General features: G+C 25.5%; 1 long non-coding RNA gene across 1 annotated transcript; it reads right to left on the bottom strand.

The window, feature by feature from the left end:
- Window positions 1-796: 796 nt before the first annotated feature.
- Window positions 797-1455, bottom strand: LOC129619167 (uncharacterized). The gene is made up of 3 exons (XR_008697849.1): window positions 1384-1455; window positions 1164-1260; window positions 797-1017 (listed from the first exon to the last, which is right to left on the bottom strand). It is a non-coding gene; the product is annotated as an uncharacterized LOC129619167 (long non-coding RNA).
- Window positions 1456-11946: the final 10491 nt, after the last annotated feature.

Below are 11946 nucleotides of genomic sequence, written 5' to 3'. Positions count from 1 at the left end.
AAATATGTATATGTATAAAGAGTGGTACATTTCTGTGTATTTGTTATAATATTATTATAAGGTGTATTTAAATGATTTGTCATCTATATCATTTTGCAACATTTACATACATAAAATTATAAAAATTTTATAATATAACCAAACACTAAATAACATTAATTGATAATTTTTTAATATAACACCGAAACAGTACCATTTTACATTTTTCATTTTGTATATATAAACTTCGAAAAAATTTAACAACTTCAAAATTTTTTTATCAAATTTTAAATTACAAGAAAAAGATAATGTTTACTGTAAGAAAATCGTTTGTGCACTCCATAATTTTTCCGTCAATTACTAAATAAATGTTTTCAGTCAGGCGTGAAAATTTTTCAGTACATCTGTAAACGAGATACGGTTGCTTATTCTCGTTATCTAAAACATTTTTTATATTAGCATTAATCTGTAAACAAATATATTACTTAAATTAAAAAAAAAAAATCTAAAAAAAGACAAAGCAGTTCTTATATCTCACATAAATTTCTAAAACGAGGGATATTAAATCTTCCTCTGCAACAAGTTTTTCCCAATCATCTAAATTTATCGCAATCAAAACATTAGTTTTTTTTCAAATTTCTTCTTGGCAGCAAGATTCTTAAAAAATTGAAAAATAATAAGTTAATTGAGTTTTTTAGCTAAATTTATATCGAAACTCACCATATTGGAGAAATTCTGTTTCCTTCCTATAAAATGGTTCTAAGTTAAGGTTTTCCAATACTTGAATGTTAAATCTTTTACCTTTTAAGAGCTCCAATCCATTTTCAATCTAGAAATTAAAAGCAACTTTTAAAAAGCACTCATAAATTAGTTTGCGATTTTTACAACTGTGCCCTTGTAGGAAAGAAATGTTAGGTAAGTATCCAATATGTTTAAATATCCAACTTCAAATCTACGATTTTAAAATGTCTCGTTCATTAAATATTTTATACGATTGAAGTTTTGTTCTGGAGGAATCAATGTTTTCAGTTTTGCAATCTAAATTTAAAATAAAAAAAAAAAAATTACACGCATACATATAAACGTCGATTAGGGCGTACGTAAAATGACGCGGAAAAATTACAGTTAAAATAAAAAAAAGATAAAAAATAATTAATATTTTTTAAAAATAATATTTTGCTTACTTCTCAAAATTTCTGCAACATCCTTATTACTCGTAATACCTTTTTCCACCAAATAGACAAAAGAAGCCCCAACGTCCATATTTTGAGAATTACAAACCTTAAAATTACAAAAAATAAAATATTTATGCTTTATGCGGATAAACAGCATGCATATACTCGTATGTATGTATTTATATATGCTTTGATGTATATACATATGTATGTATATGAACATATGTACCTCTAAAATATGTTTTTTAATTTTTGTAACAATTTTCTTTATTTCTTTTGAAATTGTTTACATTGTTTTATAATTTATTTGCACTTGTTTTAATTTATTTGCACTATTTTTTAATTTTTTTGCGTTATTTTTATTGTTGCTAATTTTTGATTTACATTAACTGCAACTAACTAAACTCACAATTAAAGTTCACTCTTCGAAGTTCCGTTCAATACTGCCACGTTATTCAATATTTTTTAAAAATCTCGCCGATTTTGCTGAAATTTCAACTGAAATCATGTGTATTTTACTATTTCTCATTTAATTATGCTAGAACCTCCTAAAAAATATTAAAATTTGCAAGAAGTCTATTGATATTTACTATTTTTTAGAAAATATTACTAGATTTGTAGTTTAAATATACATGTATGTATATGTTAAGTTTATATTTATGCTAATATTAGTATGCTGTATACGTTTAAATAATATTAAGGCGCAAAAAAAACTTGGTGGTGCAAGGAGTAATGCAACAAATAAAATCCAAAGAATTATTATATACATTATTAAGCAAAATAAATTGAAAATTTCTTTAGATTTAAGAAAATATTAAATAACAAAGGAGTAAAATTGAGAAACCTTTCTGAAAATAAATATTTAAGAAAAATCTTTTGAACATGCTTAATGAAAATACCTGGGATTTAATAAATGGTTAAAAAAAATTTGCAACTCATTTGGCATAAAAATGTTAACAAAAATATGAAGCTTTGTATATTTATAAATTTTAAAAGAGAAAGATTTAAAACAAAATCGAGTGTTCTTCTTTAGACGCTTTATTGCGTTATTCTTTTCACCATCAAACTTTTTTTATTTGGTATACATACATATGTACGTCTGGACTTAAAAAAAAATGAAACGAAAATCAAAAAAATTTTACTTTTCTGTTCATTGTTTTTTTAGCATGTTCTTAAATAACTGTAAAATTTAAACCAAATATTTTAAATACAATATACAGAACTATGTATGTATGTATATGTACAAATTTTATACATTTTGTTGAATTTTGATTTCATGGCTACCTAATTATTGTAATAATGTAGAATTGTATATGTACATTTTATGCGCGTATTGTTTATGTGAAAAATATTTCAACATGCTGTTACATGTTGCGCAAAGTGTGACCATATCACGATAATAGTATATTATTTGTTAATCTATTATTAAAATATTAATAGCATATTTTTTTGCAAATCTAAGTTAATAATTACTGGCCCAACTATTTTATTATATGAATTTATGTTTTTATATCTGGAATATGTACCATAAAACTAAAATAATAAACATATTCTAAGCATTTTTCTTTTTAAAAATTGCCAAAAATATCTTATTTAAATTAGTGGGTAACAAATGTGCTTGTTCACTTGCTAAAAGCTAAATATTGTACATTTTTAAATTTGTACAAATATAAATGCACCGAAGTATGAGGGAATAAATAATAAGTATAAATGCACTGAAGTTGATATTCAATTAATTATTATAATAAGATTTCAAAAAAATTTTTTATTATATTATGTTTAAATTTTTGAATTACTTATATAAAATGTATAAATTTTTATGTATACATGCATAAGTAAAATATACATAAAAATGCATTACATACACATACTATTAACTAAAAGTTTATGTACATAAATCAAATTTGAAAATTTAAATCTTTTGTAATGTGGAAATTTTTAGTTTTCCATGTAAAATTTATAATTTAAAAAATGTACACGTGGTCACACTTTTAAAAAAGCGTAAAGCCATACGTAAACAAATGTAGAAATAGAATAATTAGAATAGTGTGACCACATTTCATTGGTTTTGGAAAGTTAAAATGAAAAGTAGCTGTAATAGTAATGCCAAAAATTTCAAATTTTCATATACATAAGTATATTTTCTTAGTTTTCTTAGTTAGACTTATATAGTTATCATTTATAATATCACAAATATTATGTATTTATATACGTTCATATGTACGTCCATATCGTGCTCAAAATATAACAAGTCCTCAGTCCTTATGAAGCTTCGACTAATAATCCCCCAATCTATTAGCCTGTTTTTGTGATTTAATATTACATTCTTCTCAAAATTTCTTAAAACTATAATCTTCATATTTAAACTTTTTTTGCAATAATGCAATGAAGCAAGAAATAATTTAAATGTAATGTTAAGACTTGTTAAATTTTCAGAAAAGTCATAGATCTTATATTAAATTCTATTTTACTAAATTTTGACGCATTTACTAGTTTGAATCCTTTATTTGACTTTAAAAAACATAGTAAGACAAAAAGGGTTTCGATGTTCATTTTAAGTTACTATTTATAGTAATATGTATTTGAACGAAGAAAGTATTAATTATGAATAAAGTATGAATTATTATGTTCAAGAAATAGTTCTATAGCTATTTCACAATAGTAATAACAGATTTTTTTTACAAATGTCAGTTTTTACGAAACGCAAAATTGAATCATATGTGTAGCAATTTTTGACAAAGTTATCTTTTTTGTACAAAGCCGCGATTTTTAACAAAATATTGAAAACAAAACCAAAAGACGTACAAAAATCAAAAAAGGACAGAGGAAATTGCAATGTAATTTAAAATAATTTTGTAGTTGCATGCATATTTCTAAGTACTATCAAATTTTAATTCTAATTAATGTGTATTATTCTATTTATAATTTTATCAAAACAATTTATTTTACCCAATGAGCTTATAACTTTTGCTAAAAGTTAGCTCATTGGATCAATTACAAGGCAAAGTTTAAAAAACCACGTGTTATTTTTTTCGATGCTGCATGGTTTCTTTGTATGGGTAATATATAGTATATAGTTCGGTTTGTTTTGTTTAGATTCCTTTTAAATTTACTAGATCTCCGGACAACCGCTAAAAAATCGAAAGCACGAAACCGAACTCCGTCTTTTTCTTCCAGATTCGACTAAAATTCTCTAGATGTCAAGCTATCCTGTCCGTGGATGGAGTCTATTATTATTCTGTTTATTCCATTTAATTTTGCTAGACGTCTCACATGCTTTAAGAGCATTAGTGGAATCTATTTATCTTTGTAGTTTTCTAGCAAAAATTACTAGTATGTATATTCTATTCCCCGTTTCTGAAAACATGTCAACTCGAAAGTGTAAATCCAAATTCTGTATTTTTAGCCCAGATTCTCCCTCAAAGCTCCCTAGATTCCTAGTTATTCTGTACGTGAATGGAATCTATTATTTTTCTCTTTATTCTATTTAATTTTGCTAGACATCTCACATGCTTCAAATGCATTAATGGAATTTATTGATTTTCACAGTTTTCCAGTAAAAATTAATTCTATTCTATTTCGCATTTTTGCAAAATTGCAAACTGGAAAGTATAAAATCGGATTCCGTTCTTTTCACCCAGATTCGTTCAAAACTCCCTAGATTTCTAGTTATTCTGTACGTAAATGGAATCTATTATTTTTCTCTTTATTCTGATTAATTTTACTAGCCATCTGACATGCTTCAAATGCATTAATGGAATCTATTGATTTTCATAGTTTTCCAGTAAAAATTGCTTCTATTCTATTTCGCATTTTTGTAAAATTGCAAACTGGAAATTATAAAATCGGATTCCGTTCTTTTCGCCCAGATTCGTCCAAAACTCCCTAGATTTCTAGTTGTTCTGTACGTAAATGGAATCTATTATTTTTCTCTTTATTCTATTTAATTTTTCTAGACGTCTAACATGCTTCAAATGCATTAATGGAATCTATTTATTTATAGAGTTTTCAAGTAAAAATTACTTCTATTCTATTTCCTGTTTTTCTATATTACTAGACAGTAATTGTTGTTTACCAGAATTCTATGGCAAAATAAATTTCCTAGAGCATCTAGTTGTAAAATACTAGATTTCTAATTCAAAAAATTGAAATTGCAAGAAAACTAATTAATTTTCCTTGAATTCACGTGAATTTCGTCACTAGAATTTGTCTAGTTGGAATTCACTCGCTAAAATTTTTAGTGTGTAAAGAGACTATTGTTTAAAAAGCGTTCTATAAATTACAGATTAAAGGTAAATACAAAATATTGACATTCAACAACAAAAAATTAGTGTTTATTATAGATTTTTCCAATTTAAACACTTCATTAGCAATCATTGTGTTATAGTTTTATTACAAGTTAAGAACAATTTACTAGAGTGGTATAAAAATATATAATTTGTAATATTGTTTTTAAGAAGGTGTCGATTTCTGAACACCTTTAACTTGAATACCTTTAAGGTTTTTAAAATTTTCTTAAAAAATTTTTCTTTCAATTGTATTTGCTTTTCAAATTTGTTAAAATATGCCCACAAGTTTTAAAATCAAATTCGAGACATTTTTCGCATAGCATTCACACATGCACAGGTGCAATGGCAGAGGAGTGACAGATTGAGATCAGTCGCTCTAATGGCTTTGAGTATATAAAATATAAATTTTTCAGTCGAAACTCTCACTTAGCACTGGCCCTTAGATAAAATGGTACTCTATGAGTTTTCCGCCTGATATGATAACGAAAGAAATATCTGGGGTGGTTCTAATTTCAGAATTTAAAAGAATCTCGATTTCCTATTACCAAACGCTCTTGTTTTATGTTAACAATTAACTGTTTAGCTCGTTATATTCTTTTGTTAAATACATTTATATTTTCTTTCCTTGCAGAATGAATTATAACTCATGAATTATAATTTTTTTCGTTTTTTCATAATTCTTTTCGTATTGGCGTTTTCAAAATATGAAAAGTACATAAGAGTCCACTAAGAAACTATATAATCCAATTTTAAAATTTATTTTCTCACTTACGGTTCTTTCTCTTAATGACATTCACAATAAAATTTTTCATTAGAATTTTCTCTAAACCTGAATTCTTAGTTAACTTCCAATTCTCAACATTTTATTTATATCATACTATTTAAAGCCGGAAGATTACTTGTAAGCTTATACAAATATAGAGTCATAGTTATTATTAAATATTTTTTTGTAAATTTCCTTTTATTTTAATTTCATTTTTCAATTTTAATCTTTTTATTATCTATTCAATTTTATTTTCCACTATTAAAACCGACATAGTAAATTTTAAATTACATACATAGATATAATTACACATTATAAATGATGTAGATACACACAACCAAACGAAAAGAATAAAAATATGATTATAATGAAAATGAAAATTGTAAAACCAGATGGAAATGAAAGGATAATAGAATTCAAGTAAAACTATGATGACCATTATGTTTCAATCCCAATACAGTTTATTATATTATAGCGAGTTGCTTAAATAAAAAGAAGTTTAATTTTTTTTTCATTTTTAGCACTTTTCCAAAAAATTTTTGAAAAAAAGTGCTTATTAGTTTCACTCTGTCCGTCCGTCCGTCCGTCCGTCCGTCCGTCCGTCCGTCCGTGTGTCTGTTTACAAAACTTCTACATTCTTAAAGATAGAGAGCTGAAATTTAATACGTACATAGATCTTTACTAGAAACTTATTTTCGTAGAACAAAATTTTTACCTATCTCCCCCCCTCTAGAAGTTATACCCCCCCAAAGCACTAAAAATTACCTATTTTAACTATTTGTTGCAATGAAACCATAAGCATTTTTGAAATTTTGCAAACGCAGAAAGGCAGCGGCGTGCTTCCCCTACCGTGGTATACTATAGTTAAACTTTAGAAAAACAAAATGGCCGTTCAAATTTACCGTTATCTAAAGTCCTTTTTTTCCAAATTTTTGATGTAGTTTTTCTTCTAGACCCCAGCCTCTAGGAGCTTGAAATTTTAAGGGCTTTTAGACATTAACAAGTAGTTCATTTCGTTAGAAGAAAATTTTTTTTCATCTCCACCCCCTCTCAAGTTATGGCCTCTTGAAATTTATAAAATTTGCATTTTTGACACCTTATATTTCTGAAACCGCAAGTTTTTTCGAATTTCTATAAACGCAAAAAGTTAACGGTAAATTCCATGACATTAAAAAATATAATTATTTTTCTTAACTCACACAATTAACCCTTAAAATCGAGCATTATGTTAACCCCTTTTTATTTAATTTTTGCTTTATTTCAAAGACTGCATATATGCGTCATCCTAAATATATGCAATTCTAGAAATAGTTTTGTATATGAATGTAAATAATTTTAATAGTGTGATAGGTATACATAGACTGTTTTTAAAAGCAGTATTTTCACTTGTTGAAGGGAAAAGTGCTACAATACAAACCATTGGTTTGACCCAACTTTTTATTTGTTTTGTTATAATTTCTATTATAAAAGAATTGTAGGTTTCGGTGGTTTTAGGCAAATATCTCTTCTGTTTTTAAATTTAATGTCAGTTAAAAGCTAATGATGGGGGTAAAAATAATATAATTTAGGTACATTTGCAGGTGCTTATTGGTCGATAAGAGTGGATAAGAACGGCTCACATAGTACAATTAGGGTACGAAAAATAGTGATTTATTTATATGAGCTATATACAATAATTATTTAATATAAATAATAAATAAATATTAAAACACAACAGCAAAGTTGCAAAACTAGATTCAGAATAGATAATATATGCCTAATGCATGGCAAAAACCCAAAAGGTAGTGTTTGATTATAATTGTTTTCTTCCTAAATGAGTGTATACAAAATTGACAAGGGTACAAAAAACTTTTATCGGTTTTTTTATGTTGCTATTACTACACCATTACTTCTTACACAGTTCTTTAAACGGCTGTTTCAAACAAATTTTGAAAACTCCAAATTCCAAATTAAATTTTGAAAACAAAAAATTAATGAATATGTATAGCCGGCTATATTTTTATTATAAATTTTCCTCATTGTATTGACGCATTCTAATATTAAGTGTCTAGTTTCTGATTTGCACTTGCATCTCAAAAATCTTTGAATGCAAAAAAGAAGGAGAACAACGTGAAAATACAGAATCAAATTAATAATATATCTTAAATTTTATGTGCTGAGTTTTGCCAAACAATCTGTTTGAGATGGATCGAGCCAATCGTAGAGCACCCCTGTATTTGTTAATGACTACGTACATACACATAGTATGCAAACATATTCTCACATATTTACTTACAATTATATTAAACAATACACATACATATATGTAAATGTATGTGGTTATTATTATAAATTCTTTGCAAGCAATAAAGAAGATAAGAAAAGAGGAAAACAGAATTAAAAAAAATCTAACGACAAAATTCTTTAAAAATTATTTTCTAGTTTTATAATAATAAATATAAAGGATAATTAGCTGAAGAAGGACTGGAAGATTTTCCATGCCACTTATTGTATCGTACACAAAACTTTTCTTTATCCATAATAATTTTGCTTATTTCTTTTTACTTCTTTTCTTTTAAATAAACACTCGTAAATATTATTTGCTTTTGCACTTCCTAATTCCTATTATTTTTGAAATAACTTTGTTTTCTTTTTGTTTTTTGTTTCTACTTTTATTTCCGTTATTCGTCATCAGTTTTCATTTGCTGATGTGAAAGAATGCTTTCATTTTGTTTTGTATGCCAAAAAAATAGTGATGATGATAATTGTTATCGTTTCTTTTTAATGAGATATTTTGAAAATATAGTAATCTTTTTAAATGATTTATGGATTATTTTTTTATAGAATATTATTTATATGCACGTACATAATTTATATGTACATATGTATCTTGTGTAATTGTTTAAACATTTATTATAATTATTATTAAAAATTCTGAATCATTTAACAAATAGGATCAAGGGGAAAACAATGTCTGCTGAATCAATTATTATTATAGAAATGTCAGAGAAAGAGAAAAGTACTTTTTGTAAATTTAATACCATTTTTGTTACATACATTCTTTTGTTCCATCAAATATGACAGTATACAAATTGCAAAAACCAGCTCTTTAAGTATTTTAAAAAATTTTATAAATTCTTTACTTTTATATTATACTTTTATATTATTATATCATGAAAAATATTTTGTGAAGCTTCCACACAAAATATTTTTCATGAAATTGCGAGAAAGTATTCTAATCTAAAGCAAGCTTAACATGAGTCCAAAATTGAAATTCTTTTCAAAACAATTTCCCCTTTTTTAGCTATTTCGAATGAATTCACAAAACCGAATTAATCTTACATTAAATACAAGAAATTCATTTACAGGCGAGGTTATCATAATTTACTGTTACTATATGCTACAATTTTACTCTAAAACTTCTATGCTCCCTTTTGATTGATTTTTCGTAATATGCATTAAACTACGTAAGTATGTGTATGCATATATAACAAAAAGTATATAGCAAATTTATAAAATAGCTACTTATGTATTATAAGTAGTTATTTTATAAATTTGTTGCATACTTTTATTTAATATATTTCTAAAATATTTTATTCATATACAATGTAAGTGTTCATAAATTATAAAAAATTCATAAATTAAGTGGTTTCTTATAGGTTTGAATAATTTAAAATGTAATTATAAGTTAATCATATAATAATACATACCTGTAAATATAATGTAATCAGATACATGTACATGGAGTGCAAAATGTGAACTCTTATGTTATAAAATATATACCAGAAATTAAATGTTATTTTAGTTTAACTTTTTAAGCAGTTTTCCAAAAAAAATTTTAAAAAAAGTGCTTATTAGTATCACTGTGTTCGTTCGTTCGTCCTTCTGTCCGACCGTGGACATGTTTACAAAACTACTCCACCCTTGAAGATAAAAAACTGAAATTTTGTACGTAAATAGATCTTTGCTAAAAACTTATTTCTGTAGAACAACATTTTTACCCATCTTCCCCCCTTTAAAAGTTATACCCCCCAAAACCCTAAAAAAGCCATTTTTCTACTATTTATTGCAGTGAAACCATAAGCTTTTTTAAAATTTTACAAACGCAAAAATATAGTGGGTTACTTCTTCTACTGCATCATATTTTATGTGAACTTTAAAAAAACAAAATGTCCGTTAATATTTACCGTTATCTAAAATTCGTTTTTTCCAAATTTTTAATGTTGTTTTTCTTTTAGACCACAGGTTGTAAAAGTCTCAAATTTTAACTGCTCTTAGATACTAATAAATAGTTCATTTCATTAGAAGAAAAATTTTTTCCACCTCTACTACCTCTCAATATTTGAAATTTGTAAAATTTGAATTTTTGACACGTTATATTTGCGAAACCGCAAGTCTTTTCAAATTACTATAAACGCAGAAAGTTAACGGTAAATTCCATCACATTAAAAAATATAATTTTTTTTCTTAACTCACACAATTAACCCTTAAAATCGATCATTATGTTAACCCCTCTTTAAATTTAATTTTGCTTTATTTCAAAGACTGCATAAATCGCTTATCCTATATAATATATGCAATCCAAGGAATAGTTTCCTATAATAATGAAAATAATTGTAATAGTATAATAGATACACATAGATGTTTCTAAAAGCAGTATTTTCCCTTGTTGAAGGGAAAAGTGCTGCAATAGAAACCATTGGGTTGGCCGACTTTAAACTACAGATTAAAAAATAAAATAAACTTTATTTTATTTTTTAATCTGTAGTTCTTCTGTATAATCCTTTTATTAGGACTTTTCCTTCAATGTTCTTATCTTTTTCATAAAATATAACATGTTTTCCTTGTTTCGTAAACAAAGCAACGTTTCTTAACATATAATATGTAGAATAAATTTTACAATTATACTGTTAGATTTATTTTCAGTGGTCTAATGTTACATATGATTTAAAATTACATTTTTTTTCAGCGATGCTTACAAAAGCTACTTGATTCCACGTTATATAGCAAAAAACTGTTAGAGTAATGAGAACACATTGGAAATTGATCAAGAATAAATGAAATTTAAATTTTACAACTCCAATTTGAGAAAAGCATTTCCTAAAGCAAGAAATTATATTTAACATAGCATCTCAAAAGCTTACATAATGCTTAACTTAAATATTTTCAGTTAGCTTTATACCCACCCCCTTTTGTTTGGACAGTATAATCGGCATTCACATAATCTGTATAATGCACATTATGCATTATGTATAATTTGTATTTAATAATTAAGTCACTGTGACTGCAATTCATATGATTATTATTTGCAACTACATATACAATTATCATGTATTTTATTCCTTAATATTAAAGAATAACATATAGAGGAGCAACTTAAAAATTTTACACAATAAATACCTAATGAAATAAATTTTAATATTATTAAAATGTATATCAGTGCTTATTCATTGTATATACTTAATTATTTTATTAAATTTTTTATTTTATACGAAAAATATATAAGGTTTTTTCCTCTCATTTATTCTTTTCTTCAAATATAATTCAGAATTTTTATTTTAATGTTTTCAATCCTGTTGTCAAACAATAAAATATAATAAAATGGAATATATGAAAATATAAAAATATTCTAACATTAAAGCAGTTATCGCATAAATGAACATTAAATTGTCATAAACGTAAACCTAAAAATCTACTGATTTTCTTTTACCCTTTTCCGACTCAAATACAGGACGACGACGGTGTTTGTGATGACATTAAA

This window comes from Condylostylus longicornis, unplaced genomic scaffold (genome assembly GCF_029603195.1).
Source record: "Condylostylus longicornis isolate FDR11 unplaced genomic scaffold, ASM2960319v2 ptg000010l, whole genome shotgun sequence".
Classification (NCBI taxonomy): Eukaryota; Metazoa; Arthropoda; class Insecta; order Diptera; family Dolichopodidae; genus Condylostylus; species Condylostylus longicornis.
Note: the sequence above shows the minus strand (reverse complement) of the source record. Positions and strands in the feature narration are given on the sequence as shown.